This window comes from Grammomys surdaster, unplaced genomic scaffold (genome assembly GCF_004785775.1).
Source record: "Grammomys surdaster isolate TR1022 unplaced genomic scaffold, NIH_TR_1.0 332512, whole genome shotgun sequence".
Taxonomy (NCBI): Eukaryota; Metazoa; Chordata; class Mammalia; order Rodentia; family Muridae; genus Grammomys; species Grammomys surdaster.
In genome coordinates, this window is record NW_021627739.1 from 31,685 (window position 1) to 52,650 (window position 20,966).

At 42.8% G+C, this 20,966-nt stretch overlaps 1 protein-coding gene across 2 annotated transcripts in view; it reads right to left on the bottom strand.

Moving 5' to 3' along the window:
* Window positions 1–14,383, bottom strand: part of LOC114616547 (ubiquitin carboxyl-terminal hydrolase 49) — a 32,860-nt gene extending 18,477 nt beyond the window's left edge. For both annotated transcript variants that reach the window (XM_028761984.1, XM_028761985.1), the window contains exon 1: window positions 14,315–14,383. The gene's annotated coding sequence lies outside the window, so the exon portion shown is untranslated. The remainder of the gene's footprint in view (window positions 1–14,314) is intronic.
* Window positions 14,384–20,966: the final 6,583 nt, after the last annotated feature.

Sequence of the window (20,966 nt, forward strand, 5' to 3'; positions counted from 1 at the left end):
GGAGACTGTCTTCCCCCCTTCCATTCTAATGAGATTTTTCTTCTCTCGAGGGACAGCTCCTAACAATATTCCAGCTGAGAGGCCAGCATATTTTCTCTTTACACCCAACTAACCTGTCTGAAGGAGGGAGGGAGGGAAGGGGGTTTAGGACGGAGAGTCAGCTGAGGCAGGAATTGTTCACATACTCCCTTATACTTCATAAGTCGCTGAATCTAACCAAGACCTTGGTAAACGCGGCTAAGGATGGCTTTGTCTGAGACAGGCTTTATCCTGGTACCTCTACAGAGAGAGCCTAGAGTCCTGTAAGAACCAAGAAACGGGTCCTGATTTTACCCAAAAAGTTTCATTTAACAAGTTATTCATACTGAGACCTTAAGCAGTTAGAGACTATGTTAAAATTAGAAACGTAAAAACTGTACTATCTTTTCAAAATAAATTTAAAGGTTTTATCCTATACTTGCCACTTTTCTAAAGTCTTTCAAAGTTATTTAATAGCATCACAGAGTAAGGGTAGTAAACGTCCAATTAAGATGTTAAAAGCAAACAGTGCTGTTGAATTAAAGAGGCCGAGTTAGCCTCAATTCGACCTCCAGCCAGGGATGCACACTGACTCCCTGCAGACTGTGCTGTGTGGCAGGAGTATAAAGGGTCTTCTTTCAATAAGGCATAGAGAGTGTCAGAGACATGAACTGTGCATGAACTCTCCTCCCTGTGTAAGGACAGAGCACAAGCCCAGTGAGCAGGCCCAAGAGGTAAAGACTGGCCTGGCTCTCACACAAAGGCCAACACACCAGGCAGTATTCTTGTAGTTCAAGTCCCATGAGCTCAGCATTGCTGCTCCCATTTCCAAAAACAAACAAAACAAAACAAAAAACAAAACAACAACAAAACCCAAAAACCAAACCAGCTTTCCTGCCCTGCCATTAAGTTAAGACATCAGTGACTATACTGAGGCAAACATGATTTTATTAGGGAAAGCAACGAAGCCAAGCAGCTGCTAATAACTTAGTGCAGGTTCACTTAGCACAGCAGGAATCAGAGAGCAGAATTGAGGTGGTGGTGGAACAGGGTACTGTATGAGCAAATGCAGGCAGAAGGAAGGAGAGGTAGAAGCATGAGTTTTGGCCTGAGACCCCGCAGAAGGAAGGGCGAGCCTAGCACTGTGATGACGACACCAGTCATGAAGCGTAAGACATGAGACTGTGAAACATGAGCCTTGCTGATTTCATTCCCCACCCCCCCGCACCCCTCTTATGTCACCTGTATAGACTGATCAAATTATAAGCACCAGTGAGGCACGTCTATAGCAAAGACCAAATAATCAGACAAGGGAGTTCGTTCACTCATGGCTTCATCCTATTATTTGCTAACACAGAATTGCCTGGTCTAGCCCCCAAATCCCAGGCTCCGGCCAGCCTCTTGTCTTCTGAGTATGTGGAGTACAGGTATGCAACACTAAGCCTAGTTAAACACAGAATGGAACAGTTATCAAGAGCAGCCATTATTTATTTATTTATTTATTTATTTATTTATTTATTTTGGTTTTTCTAGACAGTGTTTCTCTGTAGAGCAGTAGTTATTATAAAGGTAAACTTTTCACATATGAACCATATGTTGTCCAAATCCGTTGTCCCTATAAATTTATTTTATTTTTATTTTATTTCTGGTTTTTCGAGACAGAGTTTCTCTGTGTAACAGAGTTTTGGACTCACTTCAAAGACCAGGTTAGCCCGGAACTCAGAGAGATCCACCTGCCTCCACCCCCCAAGCACTGAGATTAAAGGTGTGCGCCACCACACCCCGCTATGAATTTATTTTTATTTTACTTACTTTAGTTATTATTAATCTGTGCATGCATGACGTGTGGTGCCAGGATCTAGTTCAGGTCAGCACTCTTGCGCGGTGAATCCTCTCACACTCAGCCCTTCCCTCACTGGCCTTGTTCTCACCTTCCTCATTTGTCCATGGTGCTGTGACTCAACGCCAGGCCCTTGCACGTTCTAACCAGTACTCTGCCAGTAGCTATCCTCCCAGAGCCTGCTTATTACCTTTAAGTTAATGGTTGCTAACAGCCCACATCAAAGACAAACAGCTTGTCTGAACCAACAAACTACCAACATACATCTCCTTCATCCTGTGTATCATCTGAAGAATCTAGCTACAGCTGGTAAGAACTAAATTGCTTGAGGGAACTACAGATTAGAAACATCCTATCTAACATTGGCAGAGTAAAACAATAGATATTATTTTATATCCCAGAAGGAACTAACTCAGGATTGTCCTAGACCTGATCTGGGCTTGCATGCAAAGGTAGAATCGGGACAATTAAGTGCTGTGCTAGGATTAGGTTCTTTTTCTGTGGCTGTAAAGCAACCTGACTAAGGATTGTGTTGTTTTCCTTTGGCTCACAGTTCAAGGACACAGACCCCAGGGACAGAGAAGTCAGGGTGGCAGAAATTGGAAGCAGTTTGGTCCAGATAGTGAGTTCCCAGGACAGGGAGGGAGGGAGACTGAGGCTATAGCTCTGCCGGAGTATTTACCTAGCAGGTACAAGGGCAGAGATTTGGAACATTAGTGTGTACACCCACACACATACAAAGAATGAGCACTTTAAGCTTATACATAGCAATGACATAAAATATTTCCAAAATAACAGCTTAAGGTTTCTTGCAGAATATTTGATCACACTGTGAACCCTGAGATTGTGCTGTTTACTGGAAAAAAAAAACAAAAAACCTGTTTCTAGATATGTTGTAACTCGGCCTTAGTACACACCCAAACAAGGAAGGTAAAGTTAGTTTGTAGAAGGAAGCACCCATGTTTGAAAGTGATGTCTAGCCCATGTCTAGCGGTGGTGGCACACGCCTTTAATCCCAGCACTTGGGAGGCAGAGGCAGGTGGATTTCTGAGTTCGAGGACAGCCTGGTCTACAGAGTGAGTTCCAGGACAGGCCAGGGCTACACAGAGAAACCCTGTCTTGAAAAACAAAAACAAAAACCAAACCAAACCAAACCAAACCAAACAAACAAACAAAAAAACAACAAAAAAAAGAAAGTGATGTCTAATTGAGTGGTAGACAAAGTGACGAATCAGAGAAAGATCTGACAGAATAGGCTATGCCCAGCTCTCACAAGGAGAGACAGGAAAGGAAAGCTAAAGAGAGCAGTGCAGTGTTACTGTGGCAGTTTGTACAGAGACAGGTTGCAGAGAGAAAACAAGCTAGACACAGGCAAGAACAAGCTAGAAGACAGAACAAGCCAGAGAATGAGGAGGAACCAGAAGACAGAACAGATTGCTAGAGTTACTGATTCAGACATCCTGGAGAGGAATTTGAGCCAGAACAGCTGAGTTGAACCAGCCAACAAAGTTCAGAAGTAACAGGAAAGGCTGAGCTTACTCAGCAGTAAGTCTCAGAGGCTGAAAACAGTCTAGGCTTAGATTAGATTGTACAGAAGCTATAAGCTTCCAGGACTGGGCCTAGATTAGCAGACTGAAGCAGTAAGCTTCAGAGACAGCAATTACATCAGATGAATAAAAGGTACTTTTATAAAGCTTAAACACCAAAGAATGAAGAAACTTATGATTAGACACACAGTGATTCATGTTCTAAAATGCCAAAACGCTAAGTCTAGTACTAACCAGATGTCAGACATCTAAGTGACTTCAGAGTTCTGAGACCCCTCAGACTGATCAAAGTGACCCAGGTACAACTTTAGACAGCCAGAGAAAATTTGACTGTCAAGGAATATGATCCTATGCCTGACCACAGACTAAGGTCTAGAGAGTCTCCGCACTGATTGGTCAGTGTACCTCCTACAAGGCTGAGGGGGAGTAGGCTCCCAACTCATAAATACAACAGAGGCATCTGCTGAGAGCACAAAAGGGCCTGATGCAAGCAGTCACTAAAACTACCCAGCAAGGCTCTCTCTGCACTTCTCTGCAGAAAACCAAAACTGATTTTTCTATGGGCTGGCCTTCAGGGAAAGAATGCAAGAACTGCCACACTCAGGATCAGTGTGCTGAACAGTCCTTGTCCTCACTGCAAATCACTCTCCACCCTGGTCATTCCAAACATGGTCATCTGTTCCCAAGAAAACTGGTCATCATCATATCAGGTTCTTACAAAATTGAGGTTCTGAACTTGCAGTGTTAAGTCCAGACTCTACTGACGACTGAATTAGGGTAACACCACCTGGGAGGGGTCTCAGCTAGAGGCTGGGAGCTAGCAGTAGTTTTGGACTAGGTAGCTCTCTATCCAAGCTCTCCTCCTGTAGAACAGACAAATTTGTTAGGGATAGATGCTTTTCCATATTCTTATAAATAACTGGTATTATGATTATAATACAAATTATATAACAATTATCAAATACTATATCCTAGAACTGTTCTGAAACTCAAGATAAACATCATTTATTTCCCATGACAAGCTGGCTAGGTACTGACTATATTCACTTTTATTTGACCTATTTATTACATTTTATTTATTTTATATTGATGTTTGGGTAGGGCAAGCATGTGTCTCAGGGCATGTGTGGAAGTCAGAGGCAGCTTGTAGGAACCATCTAGCATATGGGTTCCAGAGACTGAACTTAGATCATTAGGCTTGGTGGCAGTTGCCTTAAGCTGCTGAGCCATCTTGCTGGTTCTGTAACTCCATTTTAAATATAAATAGGCTTAGAAAGAGTAAAGAATGTTCTCTATAGTTACATTGCTGGTGCATGGCTGAGTTGTGTGGCAGACTTCAAAACTGGCTTTTAAGAACTGGGTGTGGTGGGTCCCAGAACTTAGGAGGAAGATGCAAGTGGATCTATGTGAGTTGAAGGCTAGCCTGGTCTACAAAGTGAGTTCCAGAACAGTCAGGCCTATGTTGGAAGGTCTTGCCTCAAATAAAAACAAAAACAAATCAAACTGAAAATCCCAGGGTATTAAGAAAATATAATTGAGGACAGAAAAAGTTGTAACAGCCAGAGAAATAGGGAGTTTGTTGTGTCTCCTGCAAATGTCAGGAGCTTCACCCTTAAAGTCTAGCAGAACAACACAATAGGCATGCTAGCGTGCGTGGCGGAGGCAGGAGCACTCAACTCTACACATAGAACTACAGGCAACTAAGGATGCCAGGAGCAGGAGAAAGTCTTCCCAGGGAAAAGAACACCAACTGGTTATTCAATTCCCTCACATGGGGTCTCCTCCTCTGGACTGAGAGAGGTAGACTGCACTCCCAACATGTGGGTGAAACCTGCTGGAGGGACTGGACAGAACAGTGCCGGAGTTTGGAAGCCACTGGAAACAAACAACAGCAAGCTAGCAATGCTGGTCTTCAACAGATAGCAGGGACAATGAGGGAGCATAAAAAAACAAGGAAGCCAAATTTTTTTTTAATTTGTATGCACACACGTGCACAAGTGACGTCAAGTATATTACTCTATTGTTTAGACACCTTATTTTTGAGTGTGTTAAGGTGTCTCAGTAAACCTGGAGCTTATCAGTTGATTAGGCTGGCTGGCCAGGGAGCTCTGGGGACCCACATCTCTTCCCTAAGAAGTGCCCGGGCTACAGATAACCACCGCCATGCCCAGTTTCATTTATTCTTGTGTGCATGTGTGTGACAGCAAGCATGTAGAGATCAGAGGACAACTTCTCCTTCCACCATGTGGCTGCAGGTATCAGAATCATCTCATTAGCCAGGTAGCAAGAGCATTTACCCAAAGAGGCATCCTGCCAGCCCGTGCCTGGCTGCTATGTGGGTGCTGAGGATCCAAACTCAGGTCCTTGGGTTACACAGATAGACTGAGCCACCTCCTCAGCTGTCAAAAACAGTTTATTTAAAAAAAATATTTATATGTGTGTGAGTACGTGAAGGCCCACATTTATGTGTATTTTCATACATGAATATGTATACCACACATGTATTTTCAGGCCCTCAAGCAATTTTTTAAATATTTCTGTTTTGAATTTTTTTTTTTTTTTTTTTTTTGGTTTTTTGAGACAGGGTTTCTCTGTGTAGCCCTGGCTGTCCTGGAACTCACTCTGTAGACCAGGCTGGCCTCGAACTCAGAAATCCTCCTGGCTCTGCCTCCCAAGTGCTAGGATTAAAGGCGTGCGCCACCACCCGGCTGAAATTTTTATTATTTTTATTTATATCTTTATGTTCTGTGTATGTGTCTGTGTCTCTGACTTGTATATGTGGGTACTCACAGAGGCCAGAAGAGGGTATGGACTCTCTGTAAATGGTGCTACAGGCAGTTTTGAGTACCACCCCCCCACTGTGTGGGTGCTAGGAACTGAACTTGGTCCTTTAGAAGAGTAGAAAGTGCTCTTAACTACTGAGCCATCTCCCCAGTTGTGTCAAGAATTTTAAAGCAAGAGTCTCAAAAATATATTTGCAGCAATGTCCACAGTAGTAGTTTGTATTTCTTTACTACCAAGAAGAAAAAGCCACCAAAAACCTGGTACATGAATTATATACAATGGGAAATTATTCCGCCTTAAAAGGAAGGACTCTGAGCCGGGCATGGTGGCACATGCCTTTAATCTCAGCACAGGCAGAAGAGAACAACATGTTTTGTTGTTGTTGTTTTGGTTTAGTTTTTTTTTTCTCCCTCCCCTTCTCCCACTCGCTCCGGCCCCACTGGCTCCAGTCCAAAGGTTTTTGTTTGTTTGTTTGTTTGTTTGTTATTTGATCTATCTATAGGTGCATACATACTATCTATAGGTGCATACATATAAGTACACCGCAGCTGTCTTTAGGCACCCCGTAAGAGGGCATCAGATCTCATTACAATGGTTGTGAGCCACCATGTAGTTGCTGGAATTTGAACTCATGACCTCCAAAAGAGCAGTCAGTGCTCTTAACGGCTGAGCCATCTCACCAGCTGGAAAACAACATGTTTTAAACAACACAAATAAGACCTGTGACCAGGGCTGGGGAAGATACCTTAGTCAGTAGTAGAGTGCTTGCAGTACAAAAACAAAGACTCAAGTTAGATCCACAGATGCACCTGTAATCCCAACACTTCAGGAGAAACGACAGGTGGACCCCTGGGGCTTACTCACAGTCAGCCAACCTGCTCAGTGAGCTCCATGCTGTCAGACACTACCTCAAAAACAAGGCGGACAGTGGACAGCGCCTGAAGGACTAGAGCTAGATCTCACACATGGGTGCACACTCGCCTGTGAATTCTGAGTTCATTTAACCTAAAAAATGAAAAAATGAATGGCGAGGATGATGCTATCACTTCAGAGTTCATCTGGCCCATATTCTTCCTAACTCCAATGGAATCTGATAGCACAAATCTAGATGAGTAAGCTAACCACAAGTCTTCAGAACAATAATTTAACTGACTGGAGGGAATCTTATCAGGTCTGTTCTTGGGAAACATTGGTTCTTTAGAAAGAAATTTTATCTCCAACATTCTTGATGTTGAAGTGTTTTGTTTTCATGGTGAAGACAGGAGATTGTAGTTTAGGATATGTGTGTTTTTGCGTGTACGAGCTTGTGCAAAGAAACGCATACTTAAAAGATCCATGAAATCACAGGTCAAAACATCTGAGAACAGTTCTGACAGACAGACATACTTGTCATCACTTTGACATGGGCGTGGCTGCTGGAATAGAGAACCACTATTATCTTGTTTTGTGTGTGGATAAACAAGTGTATCTATTGTAGCTCATTTTTTATTATATTAAATATAAAATTGCTTCTTGACTCAAAAGAATAACAAAGCCAGGCTGATGAGATGGCTCAGGGGTAAAGGCTTGCTGACAAACTGAAACACCTGAGTTCATTCCCTGGGAATCACATGACAGGAGGAGAGAATCAACTCCTGCTGTTGTCCTCTGACCTCCTCATGAATCTGTACTTGTACACAACCACAAATAATAAAATAAATGCAAAAAAAAGCTGGGGATGGTAACTCATACCTTTAATTCTAGCATTCAGGGGACAGAGGCAGGCAGATTTCAAGGCTAGCCTGTTTTACATAGTGAGTTCCAGGACAAAAAACAAGAAGAGAAACAAAAAACAAAGAGCAGCAGCAGCAGCAGCAGCAGCAGCAGCAGCAGCAGCAGCAGCAGCAGCTGCAAGCTTGGAGAGCCTGCCAGCCTCTGGCTCTGAGAGCATGGAGCATAGCTCGGTAGAGACCTTCCATGGGAGCTGACGTTTCCTTTTGTATACTATGATTTCCTCACTAACAGTACTTTGTACTTTTTTTCTGTTCATACAACAATAAAATGTTAATGGGGAAAATTTTAACAGTCATTGACAGGCACCTGCACAGGCACCTGCACAGCCATTAGGTCAAACCAAGCTAGCTGGCTTGGGAGTCAATCTCTTAGCTGTTAGCTTTGTGTGACTGACAAGCGGTGTCTCCAGACCTGTTTCTTCAGGAAACAGAACATTTACATGGAATCATTGTACTATTTAATGAGTTAACAGGTAAGAAAGGCTTCAAGGAATGCCTGGGACCAACAGAGCTCAAGAAAGTTATTTCATCAACTGATATAACTAGGACTCCCTTCAAATCAGAAGTCACTGTGAACAAACCTAGCCTAACTGGCTCCTGCTAAGGTCCTTTTGGCAGACACTCACAAACTCCCTTCCTACTGGTCAAATGATACAGGTAACAGACAAAGTATGTCTGGGGAAATGATTACTCTGGGTTGTGGCTAGTTCTTTTCAAATGAAACCCAACCTCTTTGTTCCTATAACCTACCATGCCATTGAAGTATGGCTTTCAACTATCTGCTTGCATAACAAGAGGCTTTGAAGACCTGTAGCACTGAGCTCGAACACGTCAGCAGCCATTCTCAATGCCCTTTCTGAAAGTCTCTGCTTCGCATGGCCAAGTAGCTTCTGGGTGAACAGGGGAAAAAATCAAGCAGTGTTTGCCCAAGAAAGACTTTGAAGACACACTGAAATGTGACTTCAAACAGTACAGTTCTACTGGGAACAGAGTCACAGTAGCAGGTCACCTAAGGGGCCTACCGAGCATCTGGAGTCTTTCTTTCTGAACAAGATGGCAGGTGCAAGCTGTGCCAAGTGTAGAATGTGAGGCCAGCCTCTGTAACTCCCAGGCCCGGATGTCCAAGTATGGAATGCTAGGCCAGCCTTTGTAACTCCCAGGCCGGGATGTACAGCTGGTGGGGTCTGCTGGCTGCACAGCGACTGCTAGTCAGTGACTGTCATCATTACCTGCAGCCGATCAGATGTGACTCTCTACAGCTGCATTCTTCAACTTAATCCTAGTCTAAGGGGACAGGCAGCCACAGGCATTTACCCAGCTAACCAGCCCTGTCTCCTGTTTCATTTCTTTTGACTTTTTTGCTGACTCAGTGAGCGTCATTAGAGTTGTTTGCAGGCTGTAAGGGAATTTATTTGACTGCATCACTAAAGAAAATGTACCTCCCACCCATCAGAGTTTTAAATTTGTTTATTATTTGCTTTATTTAAAAAAGATTTTCTTAAATTTAATTTATATGTATAGGTGTTTTGCCTGCATGCATGCTATATACCTGTTGAATCTCCCCTAGAACTGGGATTATAGATGGTTGTGAGCCACTGAATGGGTGCTGGGGAATTGAGCCCAGGTTCTTTTCAAGAGCCACAAGTGATGAGCTATCTCTCTAGCCCTACTATATTGTTGTCTTTTGAGAATGTTTTTAATTGCTCCTGTAGGGTTCTAGTAATGGGTGAGACAGAGTAAGCATGTTCTGCACAGCCTCTCACACAGAGTACAGGCAGATCTGCTCAGACAGTGTAGAGTAGCAGGTTGAGGGTTTGGAGAGAGCAGGGTTTATAGTCCCAGCAAGCCAAGTCCCCGGTATGGACTCAAGGCAATCAAACCCAGAAGTGCACCAGGCTCAGTCATGCATCATGCATGACAGAGCTTTAGGCTGACACCTCCAATGTGTGTGTGTGTGTTACACTTACTTATTTTGTGTGCTTGAGTGTGTTTGGGGGCTGGAGAGATGGATCAGCCATTAAATGCTAGACTCACAACCAAAAATATAAGAGTGTGTTTGAATGTGTGTGTGTGTGCCACAACATGTAGAAGTCAGAGGACAATTTGCAGGAGTCAGTTCTCCTTCCCCAGTGTGGGTTCTGGGTAATCACTCAGGGTGTTAGGTTTTGCAGCAAGCACTCATACTTGCTGAGCCATCTCGCGCTGCCCATCTGGCTTCTGGTTCTGAAAGGGTCAGAAGAGAAGCGAGTTCTAGGACAGCCAGGGCCACACAGAGAAACTCTATCTCAAGAAAGAAAGAAGAAAGAAAGAAAAAGAGAAAGAAAGAGAGAGAGAGAGAGAGAGAGAGAAGAAAGAAAGAAGGAAAGACAGAATAAAATAAAAAATCAAAAATAAAATATAATATTTGAAATCAGCTTAAAAATAAGATGACCAGCCGGGCCGTGGTGGCGCACGCCTTTAATCCCAGCACTTGGGAGGCAGAGGCAGGCGGATTTCTGAGTTCGAGGCCAGCCTGGTCTACAGAGTGAGTTCCAGGACAGCCAGGGCTACACAGAGTAACCCTGTCTTGAAAAACCAAAAAAAAAAAAAAAAAAAAAAAAGATGACCAATTGCATTGCAGTAAACCATGTGACTACTGAAATCCATTCTCTAGAACCTGGAGCATATGATGTAACTATAGGATGGTTCTCTAGAACCTGGAGCATATGATGTAACTATAGGATATTCAGACAAATGTCAAAAAGACATGGCAGATGTTCATCTTCACCCAAGCATACAATTCACAGCTGTTAAAATTCCCCACTCCAGTAAGGTGTGTTAACCCCAGCCTTTAATCCCAACAAAGGCAGGTAGATATCTGTGAGTCTGAGCTCAGCCCTTTTTATGTATCTTGCTCCAGAACTGCCAGAGCTACAGAGCTACACAATAGAGACTCTCTATATATAAAAACAAACAATACTTCTTGCATACTGTTTCCAACTTTGGTTCACCTGAACTGAACACCAGTCAGCATCAAGGGAATTAAATTCATTTATACATGTTCTTTCTCATTCACTTTCACTCTCCCCTCTCCTCTGTCCCCTTCTCTCTTCTTTCCCTCCCTCCCTCCTTTTATAGTGCTAAAAGTAACCACTGACCCTGTATATGAAACAAAATGCTACTATTGAGCAACATTCAGTCCTGCCATTCTCTTAAAAACCCTTATTTAAGTCAGAGGAATAGGTTTCTCTTCCTAGAAAACTGTAGCTGTGTCAAATTGACAAAATACCCAACCAGGACAGAGACCTTCCTAAGGATCTCTCTCAATCCCTGCTCCTGAGCTTTGAGTAGTCAAGTGACTCCCTTGCCCCCCACCCTCTGATTTTCTGAGACAGGGTTTCTCTGTTTAACAGCCCTGGATGTCCTGGAACATACTTTGTAGACACGCCTGGCTCTGAACTCACAGAAATCCACCTGCCTCTGCCTCCTGAGTGCTGGGATTAAGGGCATGTGCCACCATGCCTGGTGTAACTATCTCTTTTTAAGCAGAAGACGGCTGGGCATTCCAGTTCTTAGAACTATAAGTACAGCTAAGGGTCAGTCAGCTGGCAAGAGGCAACGCGGAATGGACAGCAGCCATTTGAGTTCTCTGATTAAAAAGCTTCTCAAAAATCAAGGGAAGGGAGGTCAAATGTCAGATTAAAAAAAAAAGAGCTTCTGTTAAAGTGTATTTTAGACCGGGCGGTGGTGGCGCACGCCTTTAATCCCAGCACTTGGGAGGCAGAGGCAGTCGGATTTCTGTGTTCGAGGCCATCCTGGTCTACAGAGTGAGTTCCAGGACAGCCAGGACTATACAGAGAAACCCTGTCTCAAAAAAAAAAAAAAAAGTGTATTTTAAGGTTAAAATAACCACTAAGGTCTGTAGTCATTCCCATTTTGAATGTCAGTTTCTTTTTCCATTAGTATTCTATTGATAGTCTCAATTATTGTCTGTGCTTAGAAATGGCTGGAGTTGGCGAATACCAGACAGACATCTAGCTGATGAGCAAGAGTCGGATGGCTCTATTAGTTAACCTTCAAGTCATTATTAAGTGACCCAATCTAATAAGCCAAGCAATCTCTTTTTATGTAAGTCTCTTTAAGGAAATTACAGGGTGTTGGGAGCAACTTACCATGCACAGAAAATCTCATACATACAAGTACATCTTTCTTCAAATAATAAAAAGCAGTAGAATAAATTGAAAACTAACTGGTATTTTATTTCCTTTAAACATCTTGGTAAAAGTGGCCCAAATTTTGAAAACACATGAGATCAAATCAGATAAAGAGAAATGCTTAGCAGACCCAACTTTATTTCTGTACTTGGGGAGGGGGGTCCATTAGAATACTAAACTTTGTAAGTCAGTTGTTGCCCTTTAAAAATAATTAAAAAGTCTTGAAGAAACCGGGCTGTGGTGGCGCAGGCCTTTAATCCCAGCACTTGGGAGGCAGAGGCAGGTGGATTTCTGAGTTCGAGGCTAGCCTGGTCTACAGAGTGAGTTCCAGTACAGCCTGGGCTGTAAGAGAAACCCTGTCTCGAAAAACCAAAAAAAAAAAAAAAAAAAAAGTCTTGAAGAACCAAAATAAATAAGTAAATTAATTAATTAATTAAAAAAAAAGCACGGGCTGGAGAGATGGCTCAGTGGTTAAGAGCACTGACTGCTCTTCCAGAAGTTCTGAGTTCAATTCCCAGCACATGATTTTTTGAGACAGAGTTTACATATGGTGGCTCACAACCATCTGTAATGGAATCCAATGTCCTCTTCTGTCTTCTGGTGTGTCTGAAGACAGCGAGAGTGTACTCACATATATAAAAAATAAATAAATAATTCTTTAAAAACAAACAAAGAAAACACAAAATGTCAAGCCACAGTCTCCTTGAAGCCCTGGGAAATGTGAGTCGAGTGACCTGTGTGTGAGATCCGCAGTGACAGTCAGGCACAGGAGTACACACCACAGAAGACTAGGGGCTCAAGGCTAGTCTAGGCTACAGAGTGAGACACTGGACACACACACAGACACACGCACACAGTAACTGTTAACTAAGATTCCCCTGGGAAGGGAGCTATGCCTGGGACAACAAACTCAAAGGCTGGAAGTGACATGGGCTCTAGCAAGGTTTTTTCTTTCATTTTGTTTACTGTTTTGTTTCCAGGCCCTACCATGTAATACCATATAGAGGCTGCAACAGTAGATGCTTGGCTAAATCCATAAAATAAAAACCGTCTGGGAAGAGCTTTCTGAAGCCACGAACATGCCACACAAAGAACAGGGCTCCTGACTCCAGCTCACACTGGGCTAACAGCTTCTAGCCAACCTGCAATCAAGAGCGGTCTCTATATTTCTACAAATCTTTTTAATGTTCAAGATTAATTAAGGAAGAGATAGGTCCTTCTACCTACCTCTGCATCCAGTCAGTTTCACAGTTAGGAGCCTTATGAAAACTCACTGCTTGCCCAGGAGTGGAAAAGGATGGAAGACAAAACATATTCCAATATTGTTATTAAAATAATGCCAACCCATGTACCCCTGAAAGTGTGAGTGCTTCCCTGTAAGACACGGTTAAATGCCATACTTTGATCAGTGTTTAGGAAAGATTCTCAAACACTAACGGGCATGGGAGATAGAAATGAGAAAGGAAACCATCACTGCTGCACTGCCACTGGCACCAACTCTCCCAAAGAAGGCCTGAATTGAAGCTCATGGTTTCAACCACTGCACTAGCAGTTCTAACCTATGGGGTGGGGTGACCCCCAGGGGTTACCTAAGACCACTGGAAAACACAGATAGTCACATTACAATTCATGACAGTAGCAAAATTAAGTTATGAAGTAGCAATGAAAATAATTTTATGGTTGGTTATCACATGAGGAACTACAGTTGCAGCATTAGGAAGGGTTGCAGCATTAGGAAGGGTGAAGATCACTGCCCTTGACAAAGAAGGCTGCCCAGATAAAGCTGCATAAACTTCTAGACCCTGATAGGGACCTAACATTCATGTAAGTTTGGGTTATCTAGAGTATCTGAGTTCTGGACAATAAACATATAACGGCTTTTGAAATTTGTTTGTTACCACCTGACACACATCTACGATGCACAAGTGACCAAGACCCCCTCGGTGAGCCTGCTATTGCAGCAGCCGGCAGTGCTCAGAGCAAAAGGGGTGGGTAATTACTCCACAGGCTATGGCAAGCAGTCTTTTCATCAATAAACTTCAAGCTACCCAAAACTTTACCGAAAGTTCAGAACATCACCAAGACACAGGTCACGGTTCCTCCCTCCTCTGACAGGACTGAATGATTCTCATGTAAGGTTTCCCACAGCATCTTCCTTACCCATTAAACAAGGTGCTCCCATTGTCTTCCATAGTCTCACAAAGTCACTGGCTGGGTTTCCTCTCCTCTGTTCCCTACAAGGGAAACAACCTGTGAGCAAGGTATGATATACAGCAAGAAAAAAGCAACTTTTATAAAATTTATAGATTTTCAGAAAAATTTTCAGAAAAGGATTAGTATATTACAACAGTGAAATTCCTACAACTTTTCAACTTTGATATTTCAAAAAATGGGAAACAATATGTCCCATATTTCAGCTACGAGCAACCAAGGATTCAGTCATTTACAGGGAAAATAAGCCATAAATGCTTTCAAGGTTTTCTTCTGGGGAAAAAAAAAAGCATTTCTGTTATATACAAAGAAACATTGTCTTTGTATATAACTTGAAACAGTCAGAACTAAAAACTCATGCTAACAAAAATACTCCAGTACCAAAGGCTAAACTTCCTTCTGCACAAGTGTAAAGGATGATGGGTTGGCGAGAGAGTGAGAGGAGAACGGGAGGACGTCTTTGTATTTATTAACTGGGTTTCTGACCTATATGGAAGCAGCAGCAAGTATCTCTAAAAGCAACATATCCTATACTCAAGGGTATTATATTAAGCAAAGATAGCATGTATAAGTCTGATAGGTCACACATGTCACTTTCTAGATTTCTGACATTTCATTTGGGATTTAATAAGACTCAACTGGTGTATTAGCTGCTACGTAACAGGATGGCAAATTCTCTGTTTCATCAGCCTAACAGTGAACACAAGAATTCCTCTTGAGGGAAACTTTCTTTTTGAAAATATGCACCCTGGATATGGGGCCCCACTTCTAAGGTCCAGTCTCCTTGGAGTGGGCGGTTCCCTGAAGAATGGCTGTCAAGATCTCAGAATGGATGTAGAGAAAGGGAAATTGCTCTGCATTCTACGAGGGGAAGGATTTGTTGTTTTATCTCTAAAGGGGCCTGGGAGAAGAATGTGGAGAGGACAGAGAAGAAAAGAAGAGCCGTACAATAGGGCAGAGCTGGGATTGGGTGGGGATGAAGAGCCCAGCCCAGGGTGGCTGAAAGTTGTCTGCATTAATGCAAAGCGAGGCTCTCTCCACCTCTAGTCTGCTCCCTTTCTTTAGTTAGGTATACAAATCGACAATGCCCTGAGTGAATAGAGGCTTTCTGAAAATCAGGCAGACCAAGGTTCACATCTGGGCGCACTTGGTGCAAATCAGTACTACAGGGCAAGAAAAGTCTGGGCCCACAGGCAAAAGAATTACCGACTGAGACACTCACAAAAGCTTTATAGGAAGAGCTTAATTTACTATATATTATAGGCTGCAGGTCTGAGACACTCACCCAGACAAACCACGTTGGCACTGTATGGGCGGAGCCTCAAATTCAAACAGTATCCTTCTCTCTCATCCAAACACTCTGGCTTCCAAAGTAATAACGTCTCCCCTCAAAGCTAATTACAGTTAAAACCAAGTAATTTTAATTTAATTTTAGATATCCCCTCTCCACACCTAACTACGTAAATCACCTCTATACTCAATAAGTAAGATATGTAACCACATGGAATTTATGTTTAACATACTACATTCGATCTTAGTTAAAGGCCATGCTGGGTGTGGTGGCATATGCTTCTGATCCCAGTGCTTTAGAAGCTGAGTTGGAGGCCAGCCTGCTCTGTGGTGCTGAGTATAGAGTCAAATGCAGGGCTTTCCCCATCAGGCAAGCACTCTACCAATAATGCTGTATCCCCAGCCAACAACCTTAACTTTTCATCAGAGACACTGAAACTGTAGCTCAGGGATAAAGTGTTTGCCTAACTCAAGGCCCTCAGTTCAAATCCTAGTACCACAAATCTCAAATGAGACCTGACTCTGTATTCCATTATATCCAGTAAGATGCCAGGAGGATCTGTTCATTTATAAGGGTTGGCACAGATAATGGAAGTGAAAAGCCTTCGTTTTAGAACCAGGGGGCTTTAGTGTATGGCCCAGACCTTAACGTATGAGCTGAGAGACCTTGGACAACTCACTTATGACTTGGGACCCCTAAACTTTCTCCCCTATAACATCAGCTGTACCAAAGATGCTGCCCAAATCAATAAAACGTGTATAAATGCACTATAGATAAGTATGTGTGAGATATTATTCTGGTGAGAGGAGACCCTGGTATTTAAACATTCCGGGAGCTCTGAGCAAGCTGGAATCAAAGAGCTAGGTCATCCAGGCAGAATGAAGAGTTCTGAATTTTTTTTTCTTTTCTTTTTTTTTTTAGGTTTTTCGAGACAGGGTTTCTCTGTGTAGCCCTGGCTGTCCTAGAACTCACTCTGTAGACCAGGCTGGCCTCGAACTCAGAAAGCCGCCTGCCTCTGCCTCCCAAGTGCTAGGATTAAAGGCGTGCGCCACCACCGCCCGGCTTGGTTCTTTATTTTACTTAAATACCACCTAGTTTTAACTACCAAGCTTCATAGGAGCTAAAGGACATAATTAGATGAGAATTCTAGATTGAGAATTCCTTCTTACTAAAAAATAAAATAAAATAAAATAAAATAAAATAAATAAAATAAAATAGAATGAGCTAAGAGTACTGGCTTAGTGTGATCTCGTTCCCAAAGTAATCCCAATCCCCCCACGCTGAGCAGCAGAGAGACAGGCACGGGCATGACCTTATCACCGTGCAGCAGAGCCCCCATCTCAGCGCGCTGGGATTCTCATCCTACCCTCTATGCCTCTACATACAACACATGCTGTTAACTGGGAGAGTCTCACCTTCCAATATAGTCACACCACTTTCAAAACAGCAATGCTGTCATTAGGGATTCCTTAGAAATACTAGAAAATGGGGTGGAAAATGGTTCAACAGTTAAGAGCACACAAGCTCTTCAAAAGGACCTGGGCACCCATGTCAGGAGGTTCACAACTACCTGTAACTTCAGCTCTTGGGGTTCCAATACCCTCTTCTGGTTTCCAAGAGTGCCACCCCCATAAATAAATAATTTTTAAAAGTTTAAAAAAGGAAGGAAGGAAGGCAGGCAGACAGACAGACAGACAGACAGACAGGCTGACTGACTGACTGACTGACTGACTAAACAATGTGCTATAGATGGCCCAGTGGTTCAGAGAAAAGGCTGTTCTTGTAGAGGACCCAGGTTTGGTTCCCACTGTGTCAGGTGGCTCACAAGTACCGGTAGGTAACTCTAGCACCAGAGGGCCCTCTTCTGGAGTCTGTGGGCATTGCATTCACATTCACATACCCCCACCAAGACAGACAGACAGACAGACAGACAGACAGACACACACACACACACTACAATTTTAAAAAAGAAACACTAGACAACAGTTTTTCAAGAACAGAGCTGCAACTTTAAGAGGGAGGGAGGGGACATGTGGGGATGTCCACTGCACTCACAGAGCATCACTGTGCTGGGGTGTTTCACACATTTACCCTGTCAGGGTTTACAAGGAGATGATAGGTGTGAGTGGTGTTTACAGAACAACACAGGGTCAGACTCAGAGACAGGTGTGAGTGGTGTTTACAGAACAACACAGGGTCAGACTCAGTAAATGAGTTGCCCACACATGGCCAAGGAAACAGGGGCACCCAGGGCAAAGTGCTTTACTGGTGCATTCCAGTAACCAAGGAACACAGTTTACAGTCTTGTGTCTATGGTTTGCAGTTACTAACTATGACCCGACCCTGTCTCACAAAGCACTTTTAGAGCTGACAGAGCAGGACCAGGAGTAGTAGAAAAACCCTTTTATTGCTTCACGTAAGCTCTTTAAAAATAGAAACAGGAGCCCAAGGTGGTGGCTCAGTAATGGCATCCCAGCACTCAGGAGGCTAGGCCAGGAGAAGTGCTTTGACTTCATGGCCAGCCCTGACTACACAGTTCTAGGGCCACCCTGAGCTACAGAAAACCTAAAGAAAAAAATGTTTAAATGTAAAGCATAGATTTTCTCAGTTTTAAAATTTACCAAAATACTCAAAAAAACAAAAAAACCCAAAAAACATAAAATTCACCAAAATAAACCAGGTGATGGTGGCATGTGCCTTTAATCTCAGCACTCAGGAGGCAGAAGCAGGTAAATCTCTTTTTTGTTTTTCTGGGTCTTTTTTAAGATTTATTTATTTATTTATTTTATGTATATGAGTACACTGTAGCTGTCTTCAGACATACCAGAAGAGGGCATCAGATCTCATTATAGATGGTTGTGAGCCACCATATGGTTGCTGGGAATTGAACTCAGGACCTCTGGAAGAGCAGTCAGTGCTCTCAACGACTGAGCCATCTCACTAGCCCCATGTAAATCTCTTGAGTTCGAGCCCAGCATGGTCTACAGAATGAGTTCTAGGTCAGCCAGGGCAAAATACAGAAACCCTGCCTTGGAAAAATAAAATAAAATAAAATAAAATAAAATAAAATAAAATTTCCAAAGTAGCACTAGAGCCCAATGAGGAGGAAAAATGGGACTTAAATTTCAGAAAACAACAGTAAACGTAGAGACCATTTGGTGACATAAGCAATGGATAGACTATTCAGTGGTAGATCCCTGGCCTAGCATGCCTGAGGCTCTAGTTTTAATCCTAGCACCTTGCAGTGATAGCCAGAGGCTATTTCAGAGAATACTACCCAGGTACAGAAAGGAACACTTGAGACTCTGTTGTAGCCCTAGACAGAAGAGTAAACAGTAAGCCATATGTTCTCTGCACCATGGAGACAGAGGCAGGAGGATACCTGTGAGTTTTAGTCTGGCCTGGTCTATAGATGAGTTCTTGGCTAACCAGGGATACAAACTGAGGTGTCTTTAAAAAATAAAATTATACATACTGCCAAGCAAAGTGATTGGAACTTGGAATACCTGTGAAAAGGAGGACAGCAGGCAGAACTGAAGGATGTAAGAACTTCTACCCTGATTGCCTAGTGGCCACTGACGGAGGCTGGGAGGTTTACTCTCCAGGACGATGACTACAGAGACTCTGGGTTAGACATACCAAGGTTAGCACAGGTATGAGCTGTTCTAGACAGCCAGGGCTACACAGAGAAACCCTGTCTCAAACAAACAGAAAAAAGAGAAACAAAAGAAAAGAAAAGAGAAAAAAACAATTATGTTTATTCTTTCATGCTCATAAATGGAGAAAATTTATAAAAAAAATAAAATAAAAAATAAAACATGAGGTCTTGAGAGGTGACTCAGCAGTTAAGGTGTACATACGGATAAAGCATTCATATACATAAAATACATAAATAAATTGTAAAAAAGAAGAAGAAAGAAAGAAAGGTGCCACTTCTTGCTAAATTACCAAAAAATTAAAACAATGTCAAAATTAGAGCAGGGGATTGAGAAATCTCAGCTGCAGAGGGCTTGCTTAGCATCATGTCCAAGGTCCTAGACGTGGTCCCCAGCACAGGAAAGAGAAGAAAGGAGGGGGTGGAGATGAAGGAAAGGATTGAGGAAAGGCAGGAAGGGTTTCACATACATGAAATGTAACAGGAAAACCAATCCCACTAAAAGAAAGACAACCAGGAGACAACCTGGGAAAGCTAAGTCCAAGCAGTGCCATAAGGAAAACAGTGCTAGCCTATTACGGCTAGATGTGATGGGTCTGACTACATGGAGTTCATCTGTATTCAAGAAAGAACAACTCAGACAGAATTAACAGAGGATACTCAGATGACACTCCTATGGCTTAAAACCAACCAGGGGATGTACAGATATTAAGTTTATAGATTATTATAATCATATAATTTCTAGTTTCTATGGGAAACAAAGAATATATAGAGGCAATTCACAGAAGGGAAGCAATTAACTGAAACAGGAAGCAATGTTCCATCTCATTAGTGCCTTACACAAGTTACACTGAGACATTGTTACTAAATGGCAAAGGGTAGAAATGTAAGTACTGGGGCAGTTACAGACATGCCATGCTTGTGGGGTGCAGTGTGATAGATCTACTTAGCTCTCAACAGCTCTTATGCCATCATGGCGATCCTGGGCCTGTATCCTAAAATATGCTGCTATCGGGCAGTGCAAGATTGCTACTGGAACTATTGTTTACAGTAGCCCAGGTACCCATTGCTATGGGGATCTATGCACACCATGGAATACTGTGACACAGTTAAGATCAATTAGCTGGTCTGCACCCAGCATAAATAAATCTTCAAATAGTAAACAAAGTAAAAGCCAGAGATAGATGGCATTTCCAGGAGATTCTAAAGCCAAATTCTATAAGAGCAGAGTAGAACCAGATATTCTGTAACTAAAGATAAACTCTTCCCATTACTAAATATTTTACAAAGATGCATCTAGAATTAAGAGTTTACAGAAGCCACATTAGAGAGGATTCTGTAGGGAAGGAATATGAGAAAGATGAACACACAGCTTTTAGCCACTGAAACAAGAGCACCCAAACCATGGAGTGTAAGGCCCCTCACAACATGACATGGTCCCCCTACAATACATGGGTAAAAGAGAACCAAGTCCCACACACAATCATCCTCGAACACACACACACACACACACACACACACACTCACACACGCACCTCATAACAAACAAAATCTTAAGAGGGCCAGCTGGGTCTTAAAGGGCAGGCTGTGGTAGCACACATCTTTAATCCCAGCACTGGGGAGGCAGAGGCAGCTGGATCTCTGTGAGTTTGAGG